This window comes from Mirounga angustirostris, unplaced genomic scaffold (genome assembly GCF_029215605.1).
Source record: "Mirounga angustirostris isolate CCGP_5_RB_7025 unplaced genomic scaffold, mMirAng1.0.hap1 SCAF_1, whole genome shotgun sequence".
In the NCBI taxonomy this organism is placed as follows: domain Eukaryota; kingdom Metazoa; phylum Chordata; class Mammalia; order Carnivora; family Phocidae; genus Mirounga; species Mirounga angustirostris.
The window spans coordinates 101,656,967-101,671,399 of NW_026991709.1; the positions used below are offsets into that span (position 1 = coordinate 101,656,967).

The following is a 14,433-nucleotide window of genomic DNA, read 5'->3' on the forward strand; positions in this document are numbered from 1 at the left end:
ACGACCTGCTGCTTCTATCTTCTCATCTCGGGATCCCCACTGTAGGGCACGCCCTGTCTGGAACATGCCATTCTTACAGAGGGAAGGAAAGAAGAGCTGACAAAACACATTGGTATATATTATGCAATATATCCACTGACCAAAGTAAATCCCATGCCAAGTGCCAGTGGTGGGTGGGGGTAGTGTATTCTCACAGGAAATAGTGCAAGTCACGTGGTGGCAGGCAGGAATGTGTTGTATAGGATGGGGTGCAGTAATAGAATCTGCCACGCCTAGTGTATGAAAGGGAGAGAGAGGCTCAGGGACCTGCAGTTCTGAGTCTGGCCTGAGTGGATCCGGAGTTTTCTGGCTCACTTGGAGCTGGTGTTTTGATCCCTTCCCGGAGCTGGCTACCCTTTCACACCTGTTAATCTTTCCCTAGCTCCACCCTAAATGTGCTGGGCATTATCGTGTTCCCCAGCAACTCAGCAGATGGCAGCCAGAGCTGAGCTATTTGTAACAATAGTATTTATGAGCATGAGGTTGGGGACAAAGCCCTTCTCTGTTGCAGTCTGGTAGGCAGTTGCAGGATGGAGGGAGAGCAAGAGGAGCTGGAAGGGGACCAGATTTCAGTGGGGAGGAGGGGGTAAATATGTGGCAGGTCCATCCTGCCATCTTGCGGTTGTTCCATCCTTTAATCCACTGAGAATCTTTTATGTTAAGCCAACTTCTCTGGATTTTGTGTGAGCTGAAAACTAACTCTAATTGGGAATCCCCTCACACTCTCCATCAGCTCCTTGGTTGTCCCAGTGTGGTTAATATGGAAGTAAACCTTCAAGGAGTCCAGCAGAATAGATGGCACATGTTGATGGTGTTGGTAGGAGATGGATGTTAGCAAGGCCCCGAAAGCCAAGGGGAGATTTGTGTGGGCAGTCCCTTGACAGAATTTGTGCCCAAGGGAAGGCAAGGGCCATCTCGTGGGTCTTGTAAGGACAAAGAAGGGCCCAACAAGGATAGATACCATCACTCTGTATTTAAGGTACATGATGGAGGCACAAAACTTGGACTTAGTCTTTGAGTCCTGGGTATGGTCAACACAGCCAGGGGTAGTAGTTAATGGAGTCTACACAATTTTCAAAATTCCAAAAGCTGAGAGGAATCCATACGCTTACCTAAGATAAGGTCGCCCAAGCTAAGGAAAATGTTTCCATTGGCTAGAATTTAATCAGCTGAGACAGTAGCCATGATCAGCTTATACTTAACAGAAGCTTAATTGGGGGTTAATTTTGTTTGATTAATAAAATGGAGAAACCAAGTTATAATTAAGTGAGTGCAGAGTCATGGATGATGGTTCATTGAGGGCAAAGGGATCTTTGCCAAGAAAAGGCTTGGGAACTCTTGTTCTCTGATATGAAGGCATGCAACTTGTCCAAGGTCATTGTCAAGCCAGGACTAGAATGTTCCAGGTCCAGCTACACGGTTCCTTGCTAACATCAAATTTGGTTAGAGCACATTCCTTAGTGGAAATGCAGAAATTTCTAAAAAGGATTACGCCTGACTCGGGGGTGAGGGGAACTTGGAGGTGCCAGGCTATAGTCTCCAAAGGATTTAAGGAAATGTGTGGCCACCAGGCATCTTGGGGAAGTCATGCAGGCTGCAGAGTAAGATGCCAGTGGGCAGTGGCCAATCGAGCCAGGGACCAGTGCTGCCCCCAGCAGCATGACACGTTCCTGTAGCCAGGCCCCAGTAAGAGAAGACATCATACGAAGCTGGCTGCACAGGCATTTCAAAATAAATGTGTGTCCTCAGTGCATATGGTCGGGGTGTTTGCTTACGGAAACGCCTTGGGCTGTGCGGAAGGCAGGGATGTCGATTTCAGGTTTCCAGAAGGGGGCAAGGGCCAAGACCAGGGAGATAGTTACGAATAGGACCTGGGTCTTTGTGCCACAGGCGTCTGCTTGTTTCTTACAATTTCAGTGAAGAGGCATCAATTACCCAGGAGAAAAGAATACAGCAAAATGTCTGTTGCAACTCAAGTCACCTGTCATAGGGAATATATTAATTTGCAGATTCAGACCCCAGTGCCAGAAACACTAAAATGGGTTCTCCTCTTCTTCAGGAAGCCTGAGCCGGGTTGCCTGGGTTTGAATTAAGGCTTCTCTGATTACTAACTCTGTGGTCGCTGGCAGGTCACTTTACCTTTTTTGTGCCTCAGTTTCTTTACTTACAAAAAAGAGGAAATGACCTACCTCATAGGGTTGTTGGCACACAGTAAATGCTCTATAACTATTAGTTGTTTTTTGTGTTGCTGATGAAAAGTTGCATTTGGACTTCTAAAATAGTAATTCAGAATTTTCATGGAGTGCCTACACTATGGTTAGAGTAGTAATTGTAAGCCAACTGAATGTAACAGAAGAGATGTGCATGTCCCCTGAGACTAAGTCAAAAGAAGCCTTACAGCTTGGCCTTGGTCTTTCGGAACAGATGCTTCTGTAAGAAGTCCTGCTACTCTGAGCCCACCACCCGAAGAAAAGCCAAGGTAGCCCCGTGCAAGGCTGGGTGGAGACAGAAGAGAGGCCCGGCCAGCTCCCATGATCCTGCCAAGCCAGCTGAAGCACCAGACATGTGAGTAAAGAACTCATTTTGGAGTTGAGCCTTCAGACAACTCCAGCCCCAACTGTATAAGACCTCAAACGAGAGCCTCCCAGCTGTCCCCATCAACCCACAGAACCAAGGGAAATCCTAAATTTTGCTTTAAGCTTTCAAATTTTGCAGTGGTTTGTCATGCATAGATAATTAAAACATCTCTCCTCAAGAAAATTTCCCATCATCTGTAGCCCTCTCTTATGGACCGAAGGTTTGCGTCCCTCCAAAATTCGTATGTTGAAATCGAATACCCGTTGTGAGGGTATTAGGGGGTGGGGCCTTTGGGGGGTAATTGGGTCATGTGGGTAGAGCCTTCATGCATGGGATTAGTGCCCTTCTAAGAAGAGGTAAGAGAGTTGGTCTCCCTTTTTCCACCATCTGAGGATGAACAAATTTGTCATCTGTAACTGGAAAGGAGGCCCCCACAGAAGCCGACTGCTGCCCTCACTTTGGACTTGCAGCCTCCACAACTGTGCCAGATACTTTCTGTTGCTCATACGCCACCCAGTCTGTGGTGCTTTGTTACAGCAGTCCTCACAGACCCTCCTCAGGCCCCCCGCCAACCCTGCCTGCAACACATCTGGCCCTTTCTCCACAGTCGCAAGCCCTCACGCCTGTTTTAGGTCTTCAAAGAATAATTTAAAAAATGTTTTTCAATTTAGTCCCCGTTATGTTTTACTGTTGCCTGTTAGACTGTGTGGCAGGAAGGGTGGAGGTGAGTGCCACTTCACGTTTCCCCCTGAAGGAAGCCCGCTTGAGACTTTTCCCAGATAAAAAGAAATCAACTTCCCTCGAGAAAAATTACGGCATTCTTTCGAACGTTTGCAGCAGCTGCAGTGACGATTTTATTTTTTAAAAGATTTATTTATTTGAGAGAGAGCACGAGTGGGAGAAGGGCAGAGGGAGAGAATATCCAAGCAGACTCCCGATGCTGAGCCCGATGCCGGGGCTCGATCCCACAACCCAGGAGATCAGGACCTGAGCTGAAACCGAGAATCGGATGCTCAACACACTGAGCCACTCCGGCGCCTCTAAAGTGGTGATTTTAAATGCCACTATTCCCCCTTCACTACAGATGTAGAAACTCTACAGAAATTAGCAGGATGAGAATGTACCAAAACGTTAACAAGAATTGCCTCTCAATCACTTTTTCCTGTTTAAAGTACCTTTTATTACTTCATTTTCAACAACAAGGATAAATTACTTTTATGTTTTAACAAATATATTAACAAATTTAGGTAAAGGTGAAAAGCAAGGTCAGAAACTGTCCTGGGGAGAGGCTAGTGGGGGACAGGATCAAATGCTGTGCTTGCTGCTGAGCCGCCTGCCCAGTCTGCCCGCCGTCCCGCCTTCTCCCACCATGGAGGCCATAGCGAGCAAACCAGTCCCAGCCAGTGGGACCCAGTGGGTGTCTGGGAGGGCTCCTCCCTAATAATAATAATAAAAAAGACAAAGGGGAAAGGCTCTTTTCTTTGGTCAGATGTTCTGTCTACAATGCGGGGACCCATAGCTTCCATGCTGATCCCAAGAAGAGACAAGGCTAAAGATCAGGGTCATGGACTGAGGTGATGAGCCTGGGCAGCCCTGAGACCGCTTACTTCTAGACCTTTTGTACAGGAAGTCACTGCTGTGGTGAGGCCAGTAGTCTGTGACTCACAACTGAGGGCATCCTAACTGCGGGGTCGCAAGAACCATCTCCCTGTCCGGGACTGGTTGTGCCCCAGGTGAGTGGGGAGATGTGAGGAAATAAATCAAACCCTCCTCTGGTTTGTGACCCGGGAGCTTGGAGGGTGTGGGCTAGATCTCGCAGGAGAATGGTGCCCTGCCTGTGAGCAGCCCGCAGGGACGCAGTGGAGAGTGGAGAAAAAGGAAATGCTTTCTCTCTTCCTCACTGCCTTCTTGTCTTCCATTTAAGGAAGCAGTGTCTGTGGTTCCCTCTGCCGGGAGCCGAGAGACAAGAGCAGGAGGCCAAGGGTTGTAGCCCCAAGAGTCTGTACGCCTCTCACCCGTGGAACCAGGGCTTCTTACTTGGGTAAGAAGAGAGGTCAGGGCCACATTTGCTTGCCTTTTAAGGTTTGCTCCCTGACTATTGTCAGAGAAGGTTTGTTTTATGAGCTTGGCACAAAGTAGTTTCAGGGCCTGATGGTAACAACACTCAGTATGTCCTCTTCATAAATGAGAAGCTGGAAAATCTCTGGCTGTTGGTAAGGTCACAGTGAAGTGACCGGTGCTCGGGACACAGGTCTTAACCGTTCTTCCTGCCTCAAGGCTGCTATAATTACTTTATTCCAAATGAAGTGTCTCAAGGTTTCAGGATAGTCGAAAACCTATAAATAGTGATTAATTTGATGTTCTAAGGTCAAGTGATAATTAACCCTATTGCTTCGCTCAGTGAGTGGTAGGAGAGTAACTTAACCTCACTTTTGTTATTGAAACTCTTTTGATTTGTACCTAAAGTAAAATTTTAAAAAGCATTAAATTTGTAGAAGTGAAATTTTATTTTTCTCAGTCTTATGTTTGAAAGCAGGTAGAGGGGGCATTATTGTTTTGCCTGCCAAATAACCTCTTTTCTAGAAACTTCTAGAAATTTCTGAGAAATGTGTCATCAGCTAACTCCACCTACATGGTTAGTACAACTCACCATGTTAGTACAATGTGACCCAAGCCATGAGGATTTCCCCCTCTTAAGATTCCCAGAACCCTGGAGACAGTCCATTGGTCTACTTGACACTATTTGGCAATGGCAATCCCTCTCAAAAAATTTAGAATAAGGGCTAAGCAACCCAAACTAAGTGTGAGCATTATTTCCAACTAAGGAGATATAAATCTGGGAAATTTTGCTATTAGCTGGGTTTTTTTTCTTTTAAAATTGGATTTCATTTTTTAGAGCAGTTTTAAATTCACAGCAAAATTGAGAGGAAGGCACAGCAACTTCCCACATGCTCCCTTGCTCCTATACATGCACAACCTCTTCTACTACCAACACTCCTCACCACTGGTGCATTTATCACAGGGGCTGACGCCACAGTGACGCATCATTATCACCCAAGCCCATAGTTCACATTGGACCCTTGGTGGACTCTCAGTGAAACCAAGATTATAATCTCTGGGGAGAGCTTCAGAAATGGAGTCTAGGGCTCATGGAAGGGCAGTAGCTTACGGAAACAGAGAAAATGCCCATGTTCAAATAGACCCTTAGCCAGGGCCAGTGCCCTTTTCCCATGGCTGATCTAGGGCTAGGCTGGTAGGCCTGAGACTCTATAGGCTTCCCTTCCATTCAGACCTTGCAAGAGACAGCAAGGATTCCTGTGGATGCCAACCCCAGACTGGCCTCCCTACTGGGCAGGCCAGATAGAGCCCAAGAGGGTAAAGTGTTGACATCTAGAGTCAAAAGATCTTGATGGGGCACCTAGCACCTTCAGGAGCTTTATGGTTCCAGCCCACAAATGTGTCAGTTTATTCTTCTTATTACCAAGAATTCTTCTGTTATATGAGTAAATAACAATTTGTTTATCCATTTCGGTTGTTTCCGTTTGGGGCTATTATGAATAAGACCGCTATGAAGATCTTTGTACAGGTTGTTTGTGTGTGTTACTTGTTTTCGTTTCTCTTGTGTAAACACGTAGGAACGGAATTGCTGGGACAATCAGTAGATGTGTGTATAACTATTATAAAATGCCAAATAGTTCTCGGGCGCCTGGGTGGCTCAGTTGGTTAAGTGACTGCCTTCGGCTCAGGTCATGATCCTGGAGTCCCTGGATCAAGTCCCGCATCGGGCTCCCTGCTCAGCAGGGAGCCTGCTTCTGCCTCTGACCCTCCCCCCTCTCATGTGCTCTCTCTCTCTCATTCTCTCTGTCTCAAATAAATAAATAAAATCTTTAAAAAAAAAAATGCCAAATAGTTCTCAAAAGTATATCATTGTACATTCCTACACATTTTTTTTCTTTTATGGTTCATGTTTTTTGTGCCCCACCCAAGAAATCTTTACCTACACCAAAGTCAGGGAGATTTTCTCTTATATTTTCTTCTAGAAGCTTTATGAGTTTTAAGATTTAGATTTAGGTCTATAATCCATCTCCAATTTAAATTTTTAACAGAGTGAGAAATGGGTTGAAGTTCATTTTTTCCATGTAAATACCCAGTTGTCTCAGCAACATTTAAAAAAAAAAAAAAAGACTTGCCCCCATCAGGGAGTGCTTAGTCCATTTATATTTAATGTAATTATTGATGTGATTGGGTTTAAGTATACCATCCCATTATTTACTTTCCATTTTGCACCTTTGTGGCTCCTACCATCCCCTCTTTTGAGTTAACTGACTAAGCAGTAATATTCCATGTAATTTCCTCAATTGCCTTCTTAGCTATTTCTCTTTTTTAAAATTATTTTTTAAGTTGATTGTTTTAGAGCAGGACTTCTCAACCATGGCATTACGACATTTTGGGGCATTACTTTCTTTGTGTTTAGCTTCCCTGTGGTTTGCTGATCTTCCTGGAAGTATATTGATATTTTCCCTAATATTTGAGAAATTTGTGGCCATTATTTCTTCAAATATTCTTCTGCTCCATTCTCACTCTTGTCTCTTTCTGGCATTTGAGTAACATGTATCTTATACTGTTTTATAGTGTCCTACATATCCCTAAGGTTCCATTACTTTTCCTTCAACTCTTTTTTTTTCACCTTTTCTTCAAATTGGTTAATTTGTATTGATCAAGTTCACTGACTCCTTCTTTTGCCATCTCCAAGTTCTGTTAAGCTAATCCGTGAATTTTTCATTCCAGTTATTTACTTTTCTTTTCTAGAATTTTCACTTTTAATTTTCCATTTCTCTGTTGAGATTCCTTATCTATTTTTTCATTAAGATCACAGTTGCCTTTAATTCCTTGAATATTCTTATTATAGCTGCTGTAAAATATGCTAAGATCAATTATCCAGGCCACTCAGAGGTGGTTGCCATTGACTGCTATTTCTTGGTCACATTTTCCTGTTTCTTTGGGTGTCTCGTGACTTATTGATTTTGTATTATACTAGAAAATGTGAGTGAGATGTTATAAATATATAAATATTCTGGATTCTATTGTCTTCTAAAGAGTTTTGATTTTTGATTTTTGTTCTAGTAACTAGTTCAGTTATTAGCTGATCATCTTGACCTTCCTTGGAAGGATGGAGGGAGGAAGGGGGTACATGTTATGGTTTGTTTCAGCCTGTCTGTAAAAAACTGAGGTATTCTCAAGCCCCTCCAACTTGTTAGAATTCAACTTCCCACCTCAGCCTCCCTCGTGGATCTTGTTAGCATTTGGTTTTAGACTCATTTAGGTTAGGTCTGAAGTAGGCCTTAATCTACATGGTGGTTTTTACTCTTAAGGCATGGCCTAAGTGTATCGGGTTGGATGTCTGGGTTGTTAACAGTGTTTTTTTGTTTTGTTTTGCTTTTTAAGATTTTTATTTATTTATTTGAGAGAGAGAGAGAGAGCACACATGAGTGAGGGGAGGAGCAGAGGCAGAGGGAGAAGCAGACTCCCCACTGAGCAGGGAGCCCTGACAGGGACTCGATCTCAGGACCCTGAGATCATGACCTGAGCTGAAGGCAGACACCTAACAGAGCCACCCAGCTGCCCATGGGTTGTTGACAGTGTTAAGGAGGTCTCCCCACTCTGCTTGGACCAGAACTTGGTATTCCCCAGCCATGCTCAGTACCCAGTATTTCTCTTCCACTCTCCAAAACAGCAGCAGCCATCTTCTGTTAAGCCTCGGTGTTTCACCCTGCACACACTCAGTAAAGCCCTCAGCTAAGGATTCAGGAGGGGCCCACCCATAACTCCTGAAGCTCCCCTTCTGTATCTCTCTCCACAGATTCTAGTCACCCCACTTGCCCAAACTCTGATTTCTGTATCTTTGATTCAGTCCAGCTTGGACTCCAGCTTGCTGTGCCACAATCAGAAAGCTGTCCCCTTGGGGTGCCTGGGTGGCTCAGTCGTTAAGCATCTTCCTTCAGCTCAGGTCATGATCCCGGGGTCCTGGGATTGAGCCCCGAATCAGGCTCCCAGGAGCCTGCTTCTCCCCTCCCTCTGCCCCTACCCCGCTCATGCTCTCTCTCGCACACTCGCTTTCTCTCTCTCTCCCAAATTAATAAATAAAAATCTTCAAAAAAAAAAAAAAAAGAAAGAAAACTGTCTTCTTACAGACAGCTGAGTTGATCATGGGACAATTTGTGATCCTTCTCTCAAGAATTGCTATCTTGCACTGTCTGTTGTCTACAGCCTGAAAACAGCTGCTTGATATAGCATGTCCAGTTATAGAGTTGTTTATGGTAGATGGCCTAGTTCAATAGCAGTTAATCTGTTCGAGCTGGAAGAGGAAACTCTGTAGACTTCTTGATAGCTTTTGAGTCTTAGGTGTGAGTTGTTCCCAAGACTGCACTTAAATACTGACTGACCTTGAATTCCACAAGGCACCACTTATATTGAAATCCTTAAAGTTCCCCTTCTGCTTAAGCTACCAGGATCTGCTGTTGTTACCTCAAAAAGCCAGAGAGATTGCCACTACTATATTTTTAAAACAAAACAGAGGGAAAGAAAGAGAGAATATAAACCATCACTGTAAGTGAAGGTGGGGTGTTTGTGGCTCTTGATTCCTATTTCTTTGGGTCTGTGGTATTGAAAAAGTCCATAATTCTTACTCTAACCCAGATGACAATCATCCATCCTGAAATCTTGAATCACATCCCTCATTCTATACTGGAAATTTTCTGGGGCATCTGGGTGGCTCAGTCAGTTAAGGGTCCGACTCTTGATTTCGGCTTAGGTCCTGGTCTTGGGGGTATGGGGTCAAGCCTGCACTGGGCCCCATGCTGGACATGGAGGCTGCTTGGGATTCTCTTTCTCCCTCGCCCTCTGCCCCTGTGTTCACTCTCTCTCTCCCCTCTCTCTAAATAAAATAAAAAGAAAAAAAAAAAGAAATTTTCTAGAGAAAGGGGTAGGAGACTAGAATTTGTGGGAGGCATTTTCTACTCTGGCTATCAAATATTTTTAACGAAAAGGAGAAAAATAATCCAAGGCCATATTTTTCTGCTTTGTTACACCCAATTCCAAAATCAGCAATCTGCTGATTCACTTTTATTGTTCTTCATCTAGGTTCCAGGTACTGCTCATGCTTGAGCATTTCATCTTTAGAATACCTAAAAGTAGTATTACATGTGTGCATGTGTGTAGATATATATCTATCTTACTGTGTCCAGATTCCACAGTGTTCTTTCCTGCATCTGTCAAATATTTTGTAGATGGCTATTCTCTTCTGAACACTTTTCTCAGACGTGTGTCATACCATGTCGCTCTAGTTGGCATGTATGCATAGCTTCTCCAACCCTTATCACCTAATACTGGTTATATACTATATAAATTTGGTTGATGAGGTATAGAGCTGGGTAAAAGTTGTGTTGTGTGAACAACAAACAATTTTTGTTGCATACACTTTTAAAAGTTACCTTGTTTTGAACCAGAGCCAGGCTTATTCCTGTTCCAAATGAAAACACCCAAAGTTTTGATATCTCCTGTCTCTTGCTTCTGTGGTGCTTTGGTCTTGGCCTTGAACTGGTCTTGAATTGTTCTTCTGCTTTCCACATGGCCTCTCACCTCAACAGCTATTCTAACTGAACAGCACTGAGAAATGATAAAACTCCGGAGCAGACACTAGCATGGAAAATAATTTTAACCAAAAGAAAAGACTAGCAGCAGTCCCATGTATAAAGTCCAGTAACTTTAATTTTTATTTTTGTTTTAATCTTGTCAACAAGGGTGAATTTTTAGCTGTTCATTTTGTATACAACAACACAGAATCAGTGACTGCATGAACACATTAGTCTCTACAAGGCTAAATCTACCCCTAGCACACATCAAAGGGACCTGAATGACACGCCATGCATCTTGAGTGACTGTGCACCGCCATATACTCTGAGCTCTACACCAAACTGACACTTTAACATTGTGTCAAATGTCTCTTAGAGACAAATATAGAATAGTAGGTATAAAAACCTCTGAAGAGTACCAAGAATAATGAGGTTTTGCCAAGGTTTTGTTGTATTTATTATGGATAGTTTTTAGGGACTAACTTACCAGAAAGCGTGATTGATTTGAGCAGTCATTTTGAACTTCAATTTAATTATTAAATACAATCTGAAGATTCCTAAAAGAAAACATTGTCTAATAAATTATGGATCCTGGAATCTTTTTATAAATCATCTCTTATAATTTTTAAAATATCAAGAAAATGCTGATGGAAAAACATTCACGATGGTGAAATTGGTTTAATAAAGCCTTATACAAAGTCACTGTTTCAAAATCCAGCAGGAAATTAGGTCAGAATTTTGGGGATATACCATTCATAAAAAACACTACTCAATTATGTGGTATTTTTCTCTTTTTCTCTTCAACTCTCCTTTCCTTCTTTCCTTCATTAATAATGGAGCTCCACCTCTGGTTTTAATCTTACCAAATCATAAATTGTTTTGACGTCATTTGAATTTTATATGTTCTCATGCTTAGAAACAGGGTGGCCGGGTGATAGACATCGGGGAGGGTATGTGCTATGGTGAGCACTGTGAATTGTGCGAGACTGTTGAATCACAGACCTGTACCTCTGAAACAAATAATACATTATATGTTAAAAAAAAAAAAGAAGAAGAAGAAGAAGAAGATAGCAGGAGGGGAAGAATGAAAGGGGGGAAATCGGAGGGGGAGATGAACCATGAGAGACTATGGACGCTGAGAAACAAACTGAGGGTTCTAGAGGGGAGAGGGGTGGAGAGATGGGTTAGCCTGGTGATGGGTATTAAAGAGGGCACGTACTGAATGGAGCACTGGGTGTTATACACAAACAATGAATCATGGAACACTATATCAAAAGATAATGATGTAATGTATGGTGATTAACATAACATAATAAAATTTAAAAAATAAATAAAAAACTAATGATGTGATGTATGGTGACTAACATAGCATAATAAAATAAAATAAAAAAGAAACAAAATGGCAACAGAACCCCCCACTTCTGATCACTCTGAGATATTCCCAATCTCTTATCATTCACTTTCTGTTCTTCGAATTCAATAGGATTCTAATGTAATTTGGCAGTAGCTAATATTACTTGGTAAAGAAGCAGTTGGCACAGACAGAAAGAGATGTCTAGGGAAGATGACCAGGCAGAGAACTTAGAAATAAGTGGTGGCCTCCGTGGTTAAAAATAAAAGTCTGGTATTTAGTTTTGCTTTGCCATACAGAAAATAGATGTTGCTATTTTGTTCAAAATATAAAACTTAAATTCCATGCCCAGACTCTGGAATGTTTAAAGTTACTATGGATACCAACTTTATGATTTAAAAAAAAATCTGGCATTTAGTCTTCTGTTCATATTTAAAACCAAGAAATTATTATATTACTGAGACATGTCAATTTTCTGTGTAATGAATTCACTAATTTATAGATTCAGGAACACTGCTGATAAATACTCTCAGGGGACGCCTGGGTGGCTCAGTCAGTTAAGTGTCTACCTTCAGCTCAGGTCGTAATCCCAGGGTCCTGGGATCGAGACCCACATCGGGCTCCCTGCACCATGGGGAGTCTGCTTCTCCCTTTCCCTCTTCTCCCCCTGCTTGCGCACTCTCTCTCTCTCTCTTTTAAATAAATAAATAAAATCTTAAACAAAACAAAACACTCTCAGTTCTGGGTTCTTTTTTGGGGCATAAGGTTGTTACACTATATAGCTTCTTGGGAACAAAAATTAAAATTGGCCATAGATGTTCTCATTATTCCCTATTCTCTTTTTTTGCAATTCTCTCTTTCCTCCAGGAAAGGATCCTGGAGGGAGAGACACCTTGACTTGGACCATACTACTACTGAGCTCTTGTCTAGCTGCTGTCCCACTTGGGCGGAGGACTCCTATGGGGACAGCCTTACCCCTGCCCTGGTCCCCAGAGGCTCCCTGTCTCACGTCCTCATTCAATCCTTGGGAAACTTAGGTGATCTAACATATCTGATGGAATTTGCTTGGATATGAGCAAGATATGCCTAACCTTTTGTCAGGCACTCTCTTGTGTGTAGGAAGGAATTACTGTATGTAATTCTGCCTTGTCCTCACAAATCCAAGGCCATCGGAGGAAATCATGAAAGTTGCTGAGTTTCATCCCATTCGGCCAATGCTGAGCATTATAATATCTGTGAAGCCTCCGTTAGGCTGTAAAACAAGGCAGAGATGATGCCTGAGTGGTCCCCACTAGATCTACTCAGACTCCCTCTGCTTGGCACATGGTAGGTGCTCAGGAAAAAAAAAAAAAAGGAAAGGAAAGAACAAAACATACAAGCAGATGTACTTACAGCAAAAATAAAGACTTTTCTAATTAAATCTGTTCATAAGGTAGATCAATCTGTTATAAATGCAATGATGCTTATATTTAAAAATACACCCTGTACATTTGGCATATAGAAATTATATACATGAACATGGTTCACATTGGAGTGTTTTGGAATTAACTTTTTCATTACTATTTTCCAGGCTTGTCAGTATAACCATTCTCTGGCCTTACTAAAGTTTTTTCTCTTTTGTTTTTGTTTTCTTTTTCCTGGCTCACCATAGGAATGCTGAGGCATTGCAAAATAGATTTTAACTGGACAGCCTGATTTGAAGTCGTGGAAGTGCTCTAAATCAAATCCATTTGCTTGAGTAACGAAAGGGTAAACTGGAGACCATGTTGTAGGTGTTAACGTTTCAATATGAACAAGTATTTCAGATAAATTAAAAAGGGCAAACACTGCTTTCTAATTTTTTTTAAAGTAATCTCTACACCCAACGTGAAGCTTGAACTCATGACCCCGAGATCAAGAGTTGCATGCTCCACTGATGGAGCCAGCCAGGTGCCCCTGCTTTCTAAAATAGAAGCAAAAGTTATTGGATTCTCTCCATTTTTTGTGTTTATTACTTTATTTTCTGAATATATACCTGAGATAAAAAGACAACCAAAATGATCAACAAATGAAGACTGGTTATAGTCTTGAAGCCTAAATGGGGGCAGTAGTCTTGCTTCACATCCCACGGTTCTAGTTTTTTTCTCAAATAGCAGGATTTAGATCTTTTCATTAGTACACTAAGCAATCATTGTTTGTTCTTACATGTACTAATACAGGCAGAAATTTAAAATTTGCACAAGTGACATTCTCTTGGGTTAAAGATGTCTAAAACATCATTTCTCCACGATTGGTTTTTTTTTTTAAATTATATGAGCAAATATGACCTTTTGTATTATATGGATTAGAAAACCTCCAAAAAGCAAGAACACTGAATCACCCTGTTGTTTGTAATTGTCTGTTTTAAATTGAATACTCACTGGTATTCATGTTGGCCTTTGAAAAATTATGTCTACTAAACCTCACTCTCTGTTGGAGCTGTGACTGCATTGATCTGGCTTCGGTTTTATCTGGGCACTCGAAAATGCAGGCATTTCACTTTGTCTTACTATTTAAAAAACTCTTAAACGGGGGTATTTCTGCCTGGAAGATGCAAAAATTTGAAGGATGCAGGGTAAAACCACTTCTAAGATTTGCAAAGTAAACAGAACCTAGAACAGTGAAGGTCGTTTAGGACAGCAATAAATAAGGCCACACATATCCATTTTCATTGGGAAAGAATGGAATAGGGACTGTAATGTTACTGAATTTACAAATAACTCTATGTTCATTTTCTTATTTCAATGTTATCTCCTTAGCTTCAGAAAAAACACAAATATCAGAAAGCATGATTCATAATGTAATAAAATATGCTTC

The 14,433-nt window shown here is 42.0% G+C and overlaps 1 long non-coding RNA gene across 1 annotated transcript; it reads left to right on the forward strand.

Moving 5' to 3' along the window:
* The first annotated feature begins 45 nt into the window (after window positions 1–45).
* LOC135363743 (uncharacterized) lies at window positions 46–13,523 on the forward strand. The gene is made up of 3 exons (XR_010409800.1): window positions 46–112; window positions 2,464–2,604; window positions 13,250–13,523. It is a non-coding gene; the product is annotated as an uncharacterized LOC135363743 (long non-coding RNA).
* Window positions 13,524–14,433: the final 910 nt, after the last annotated feature.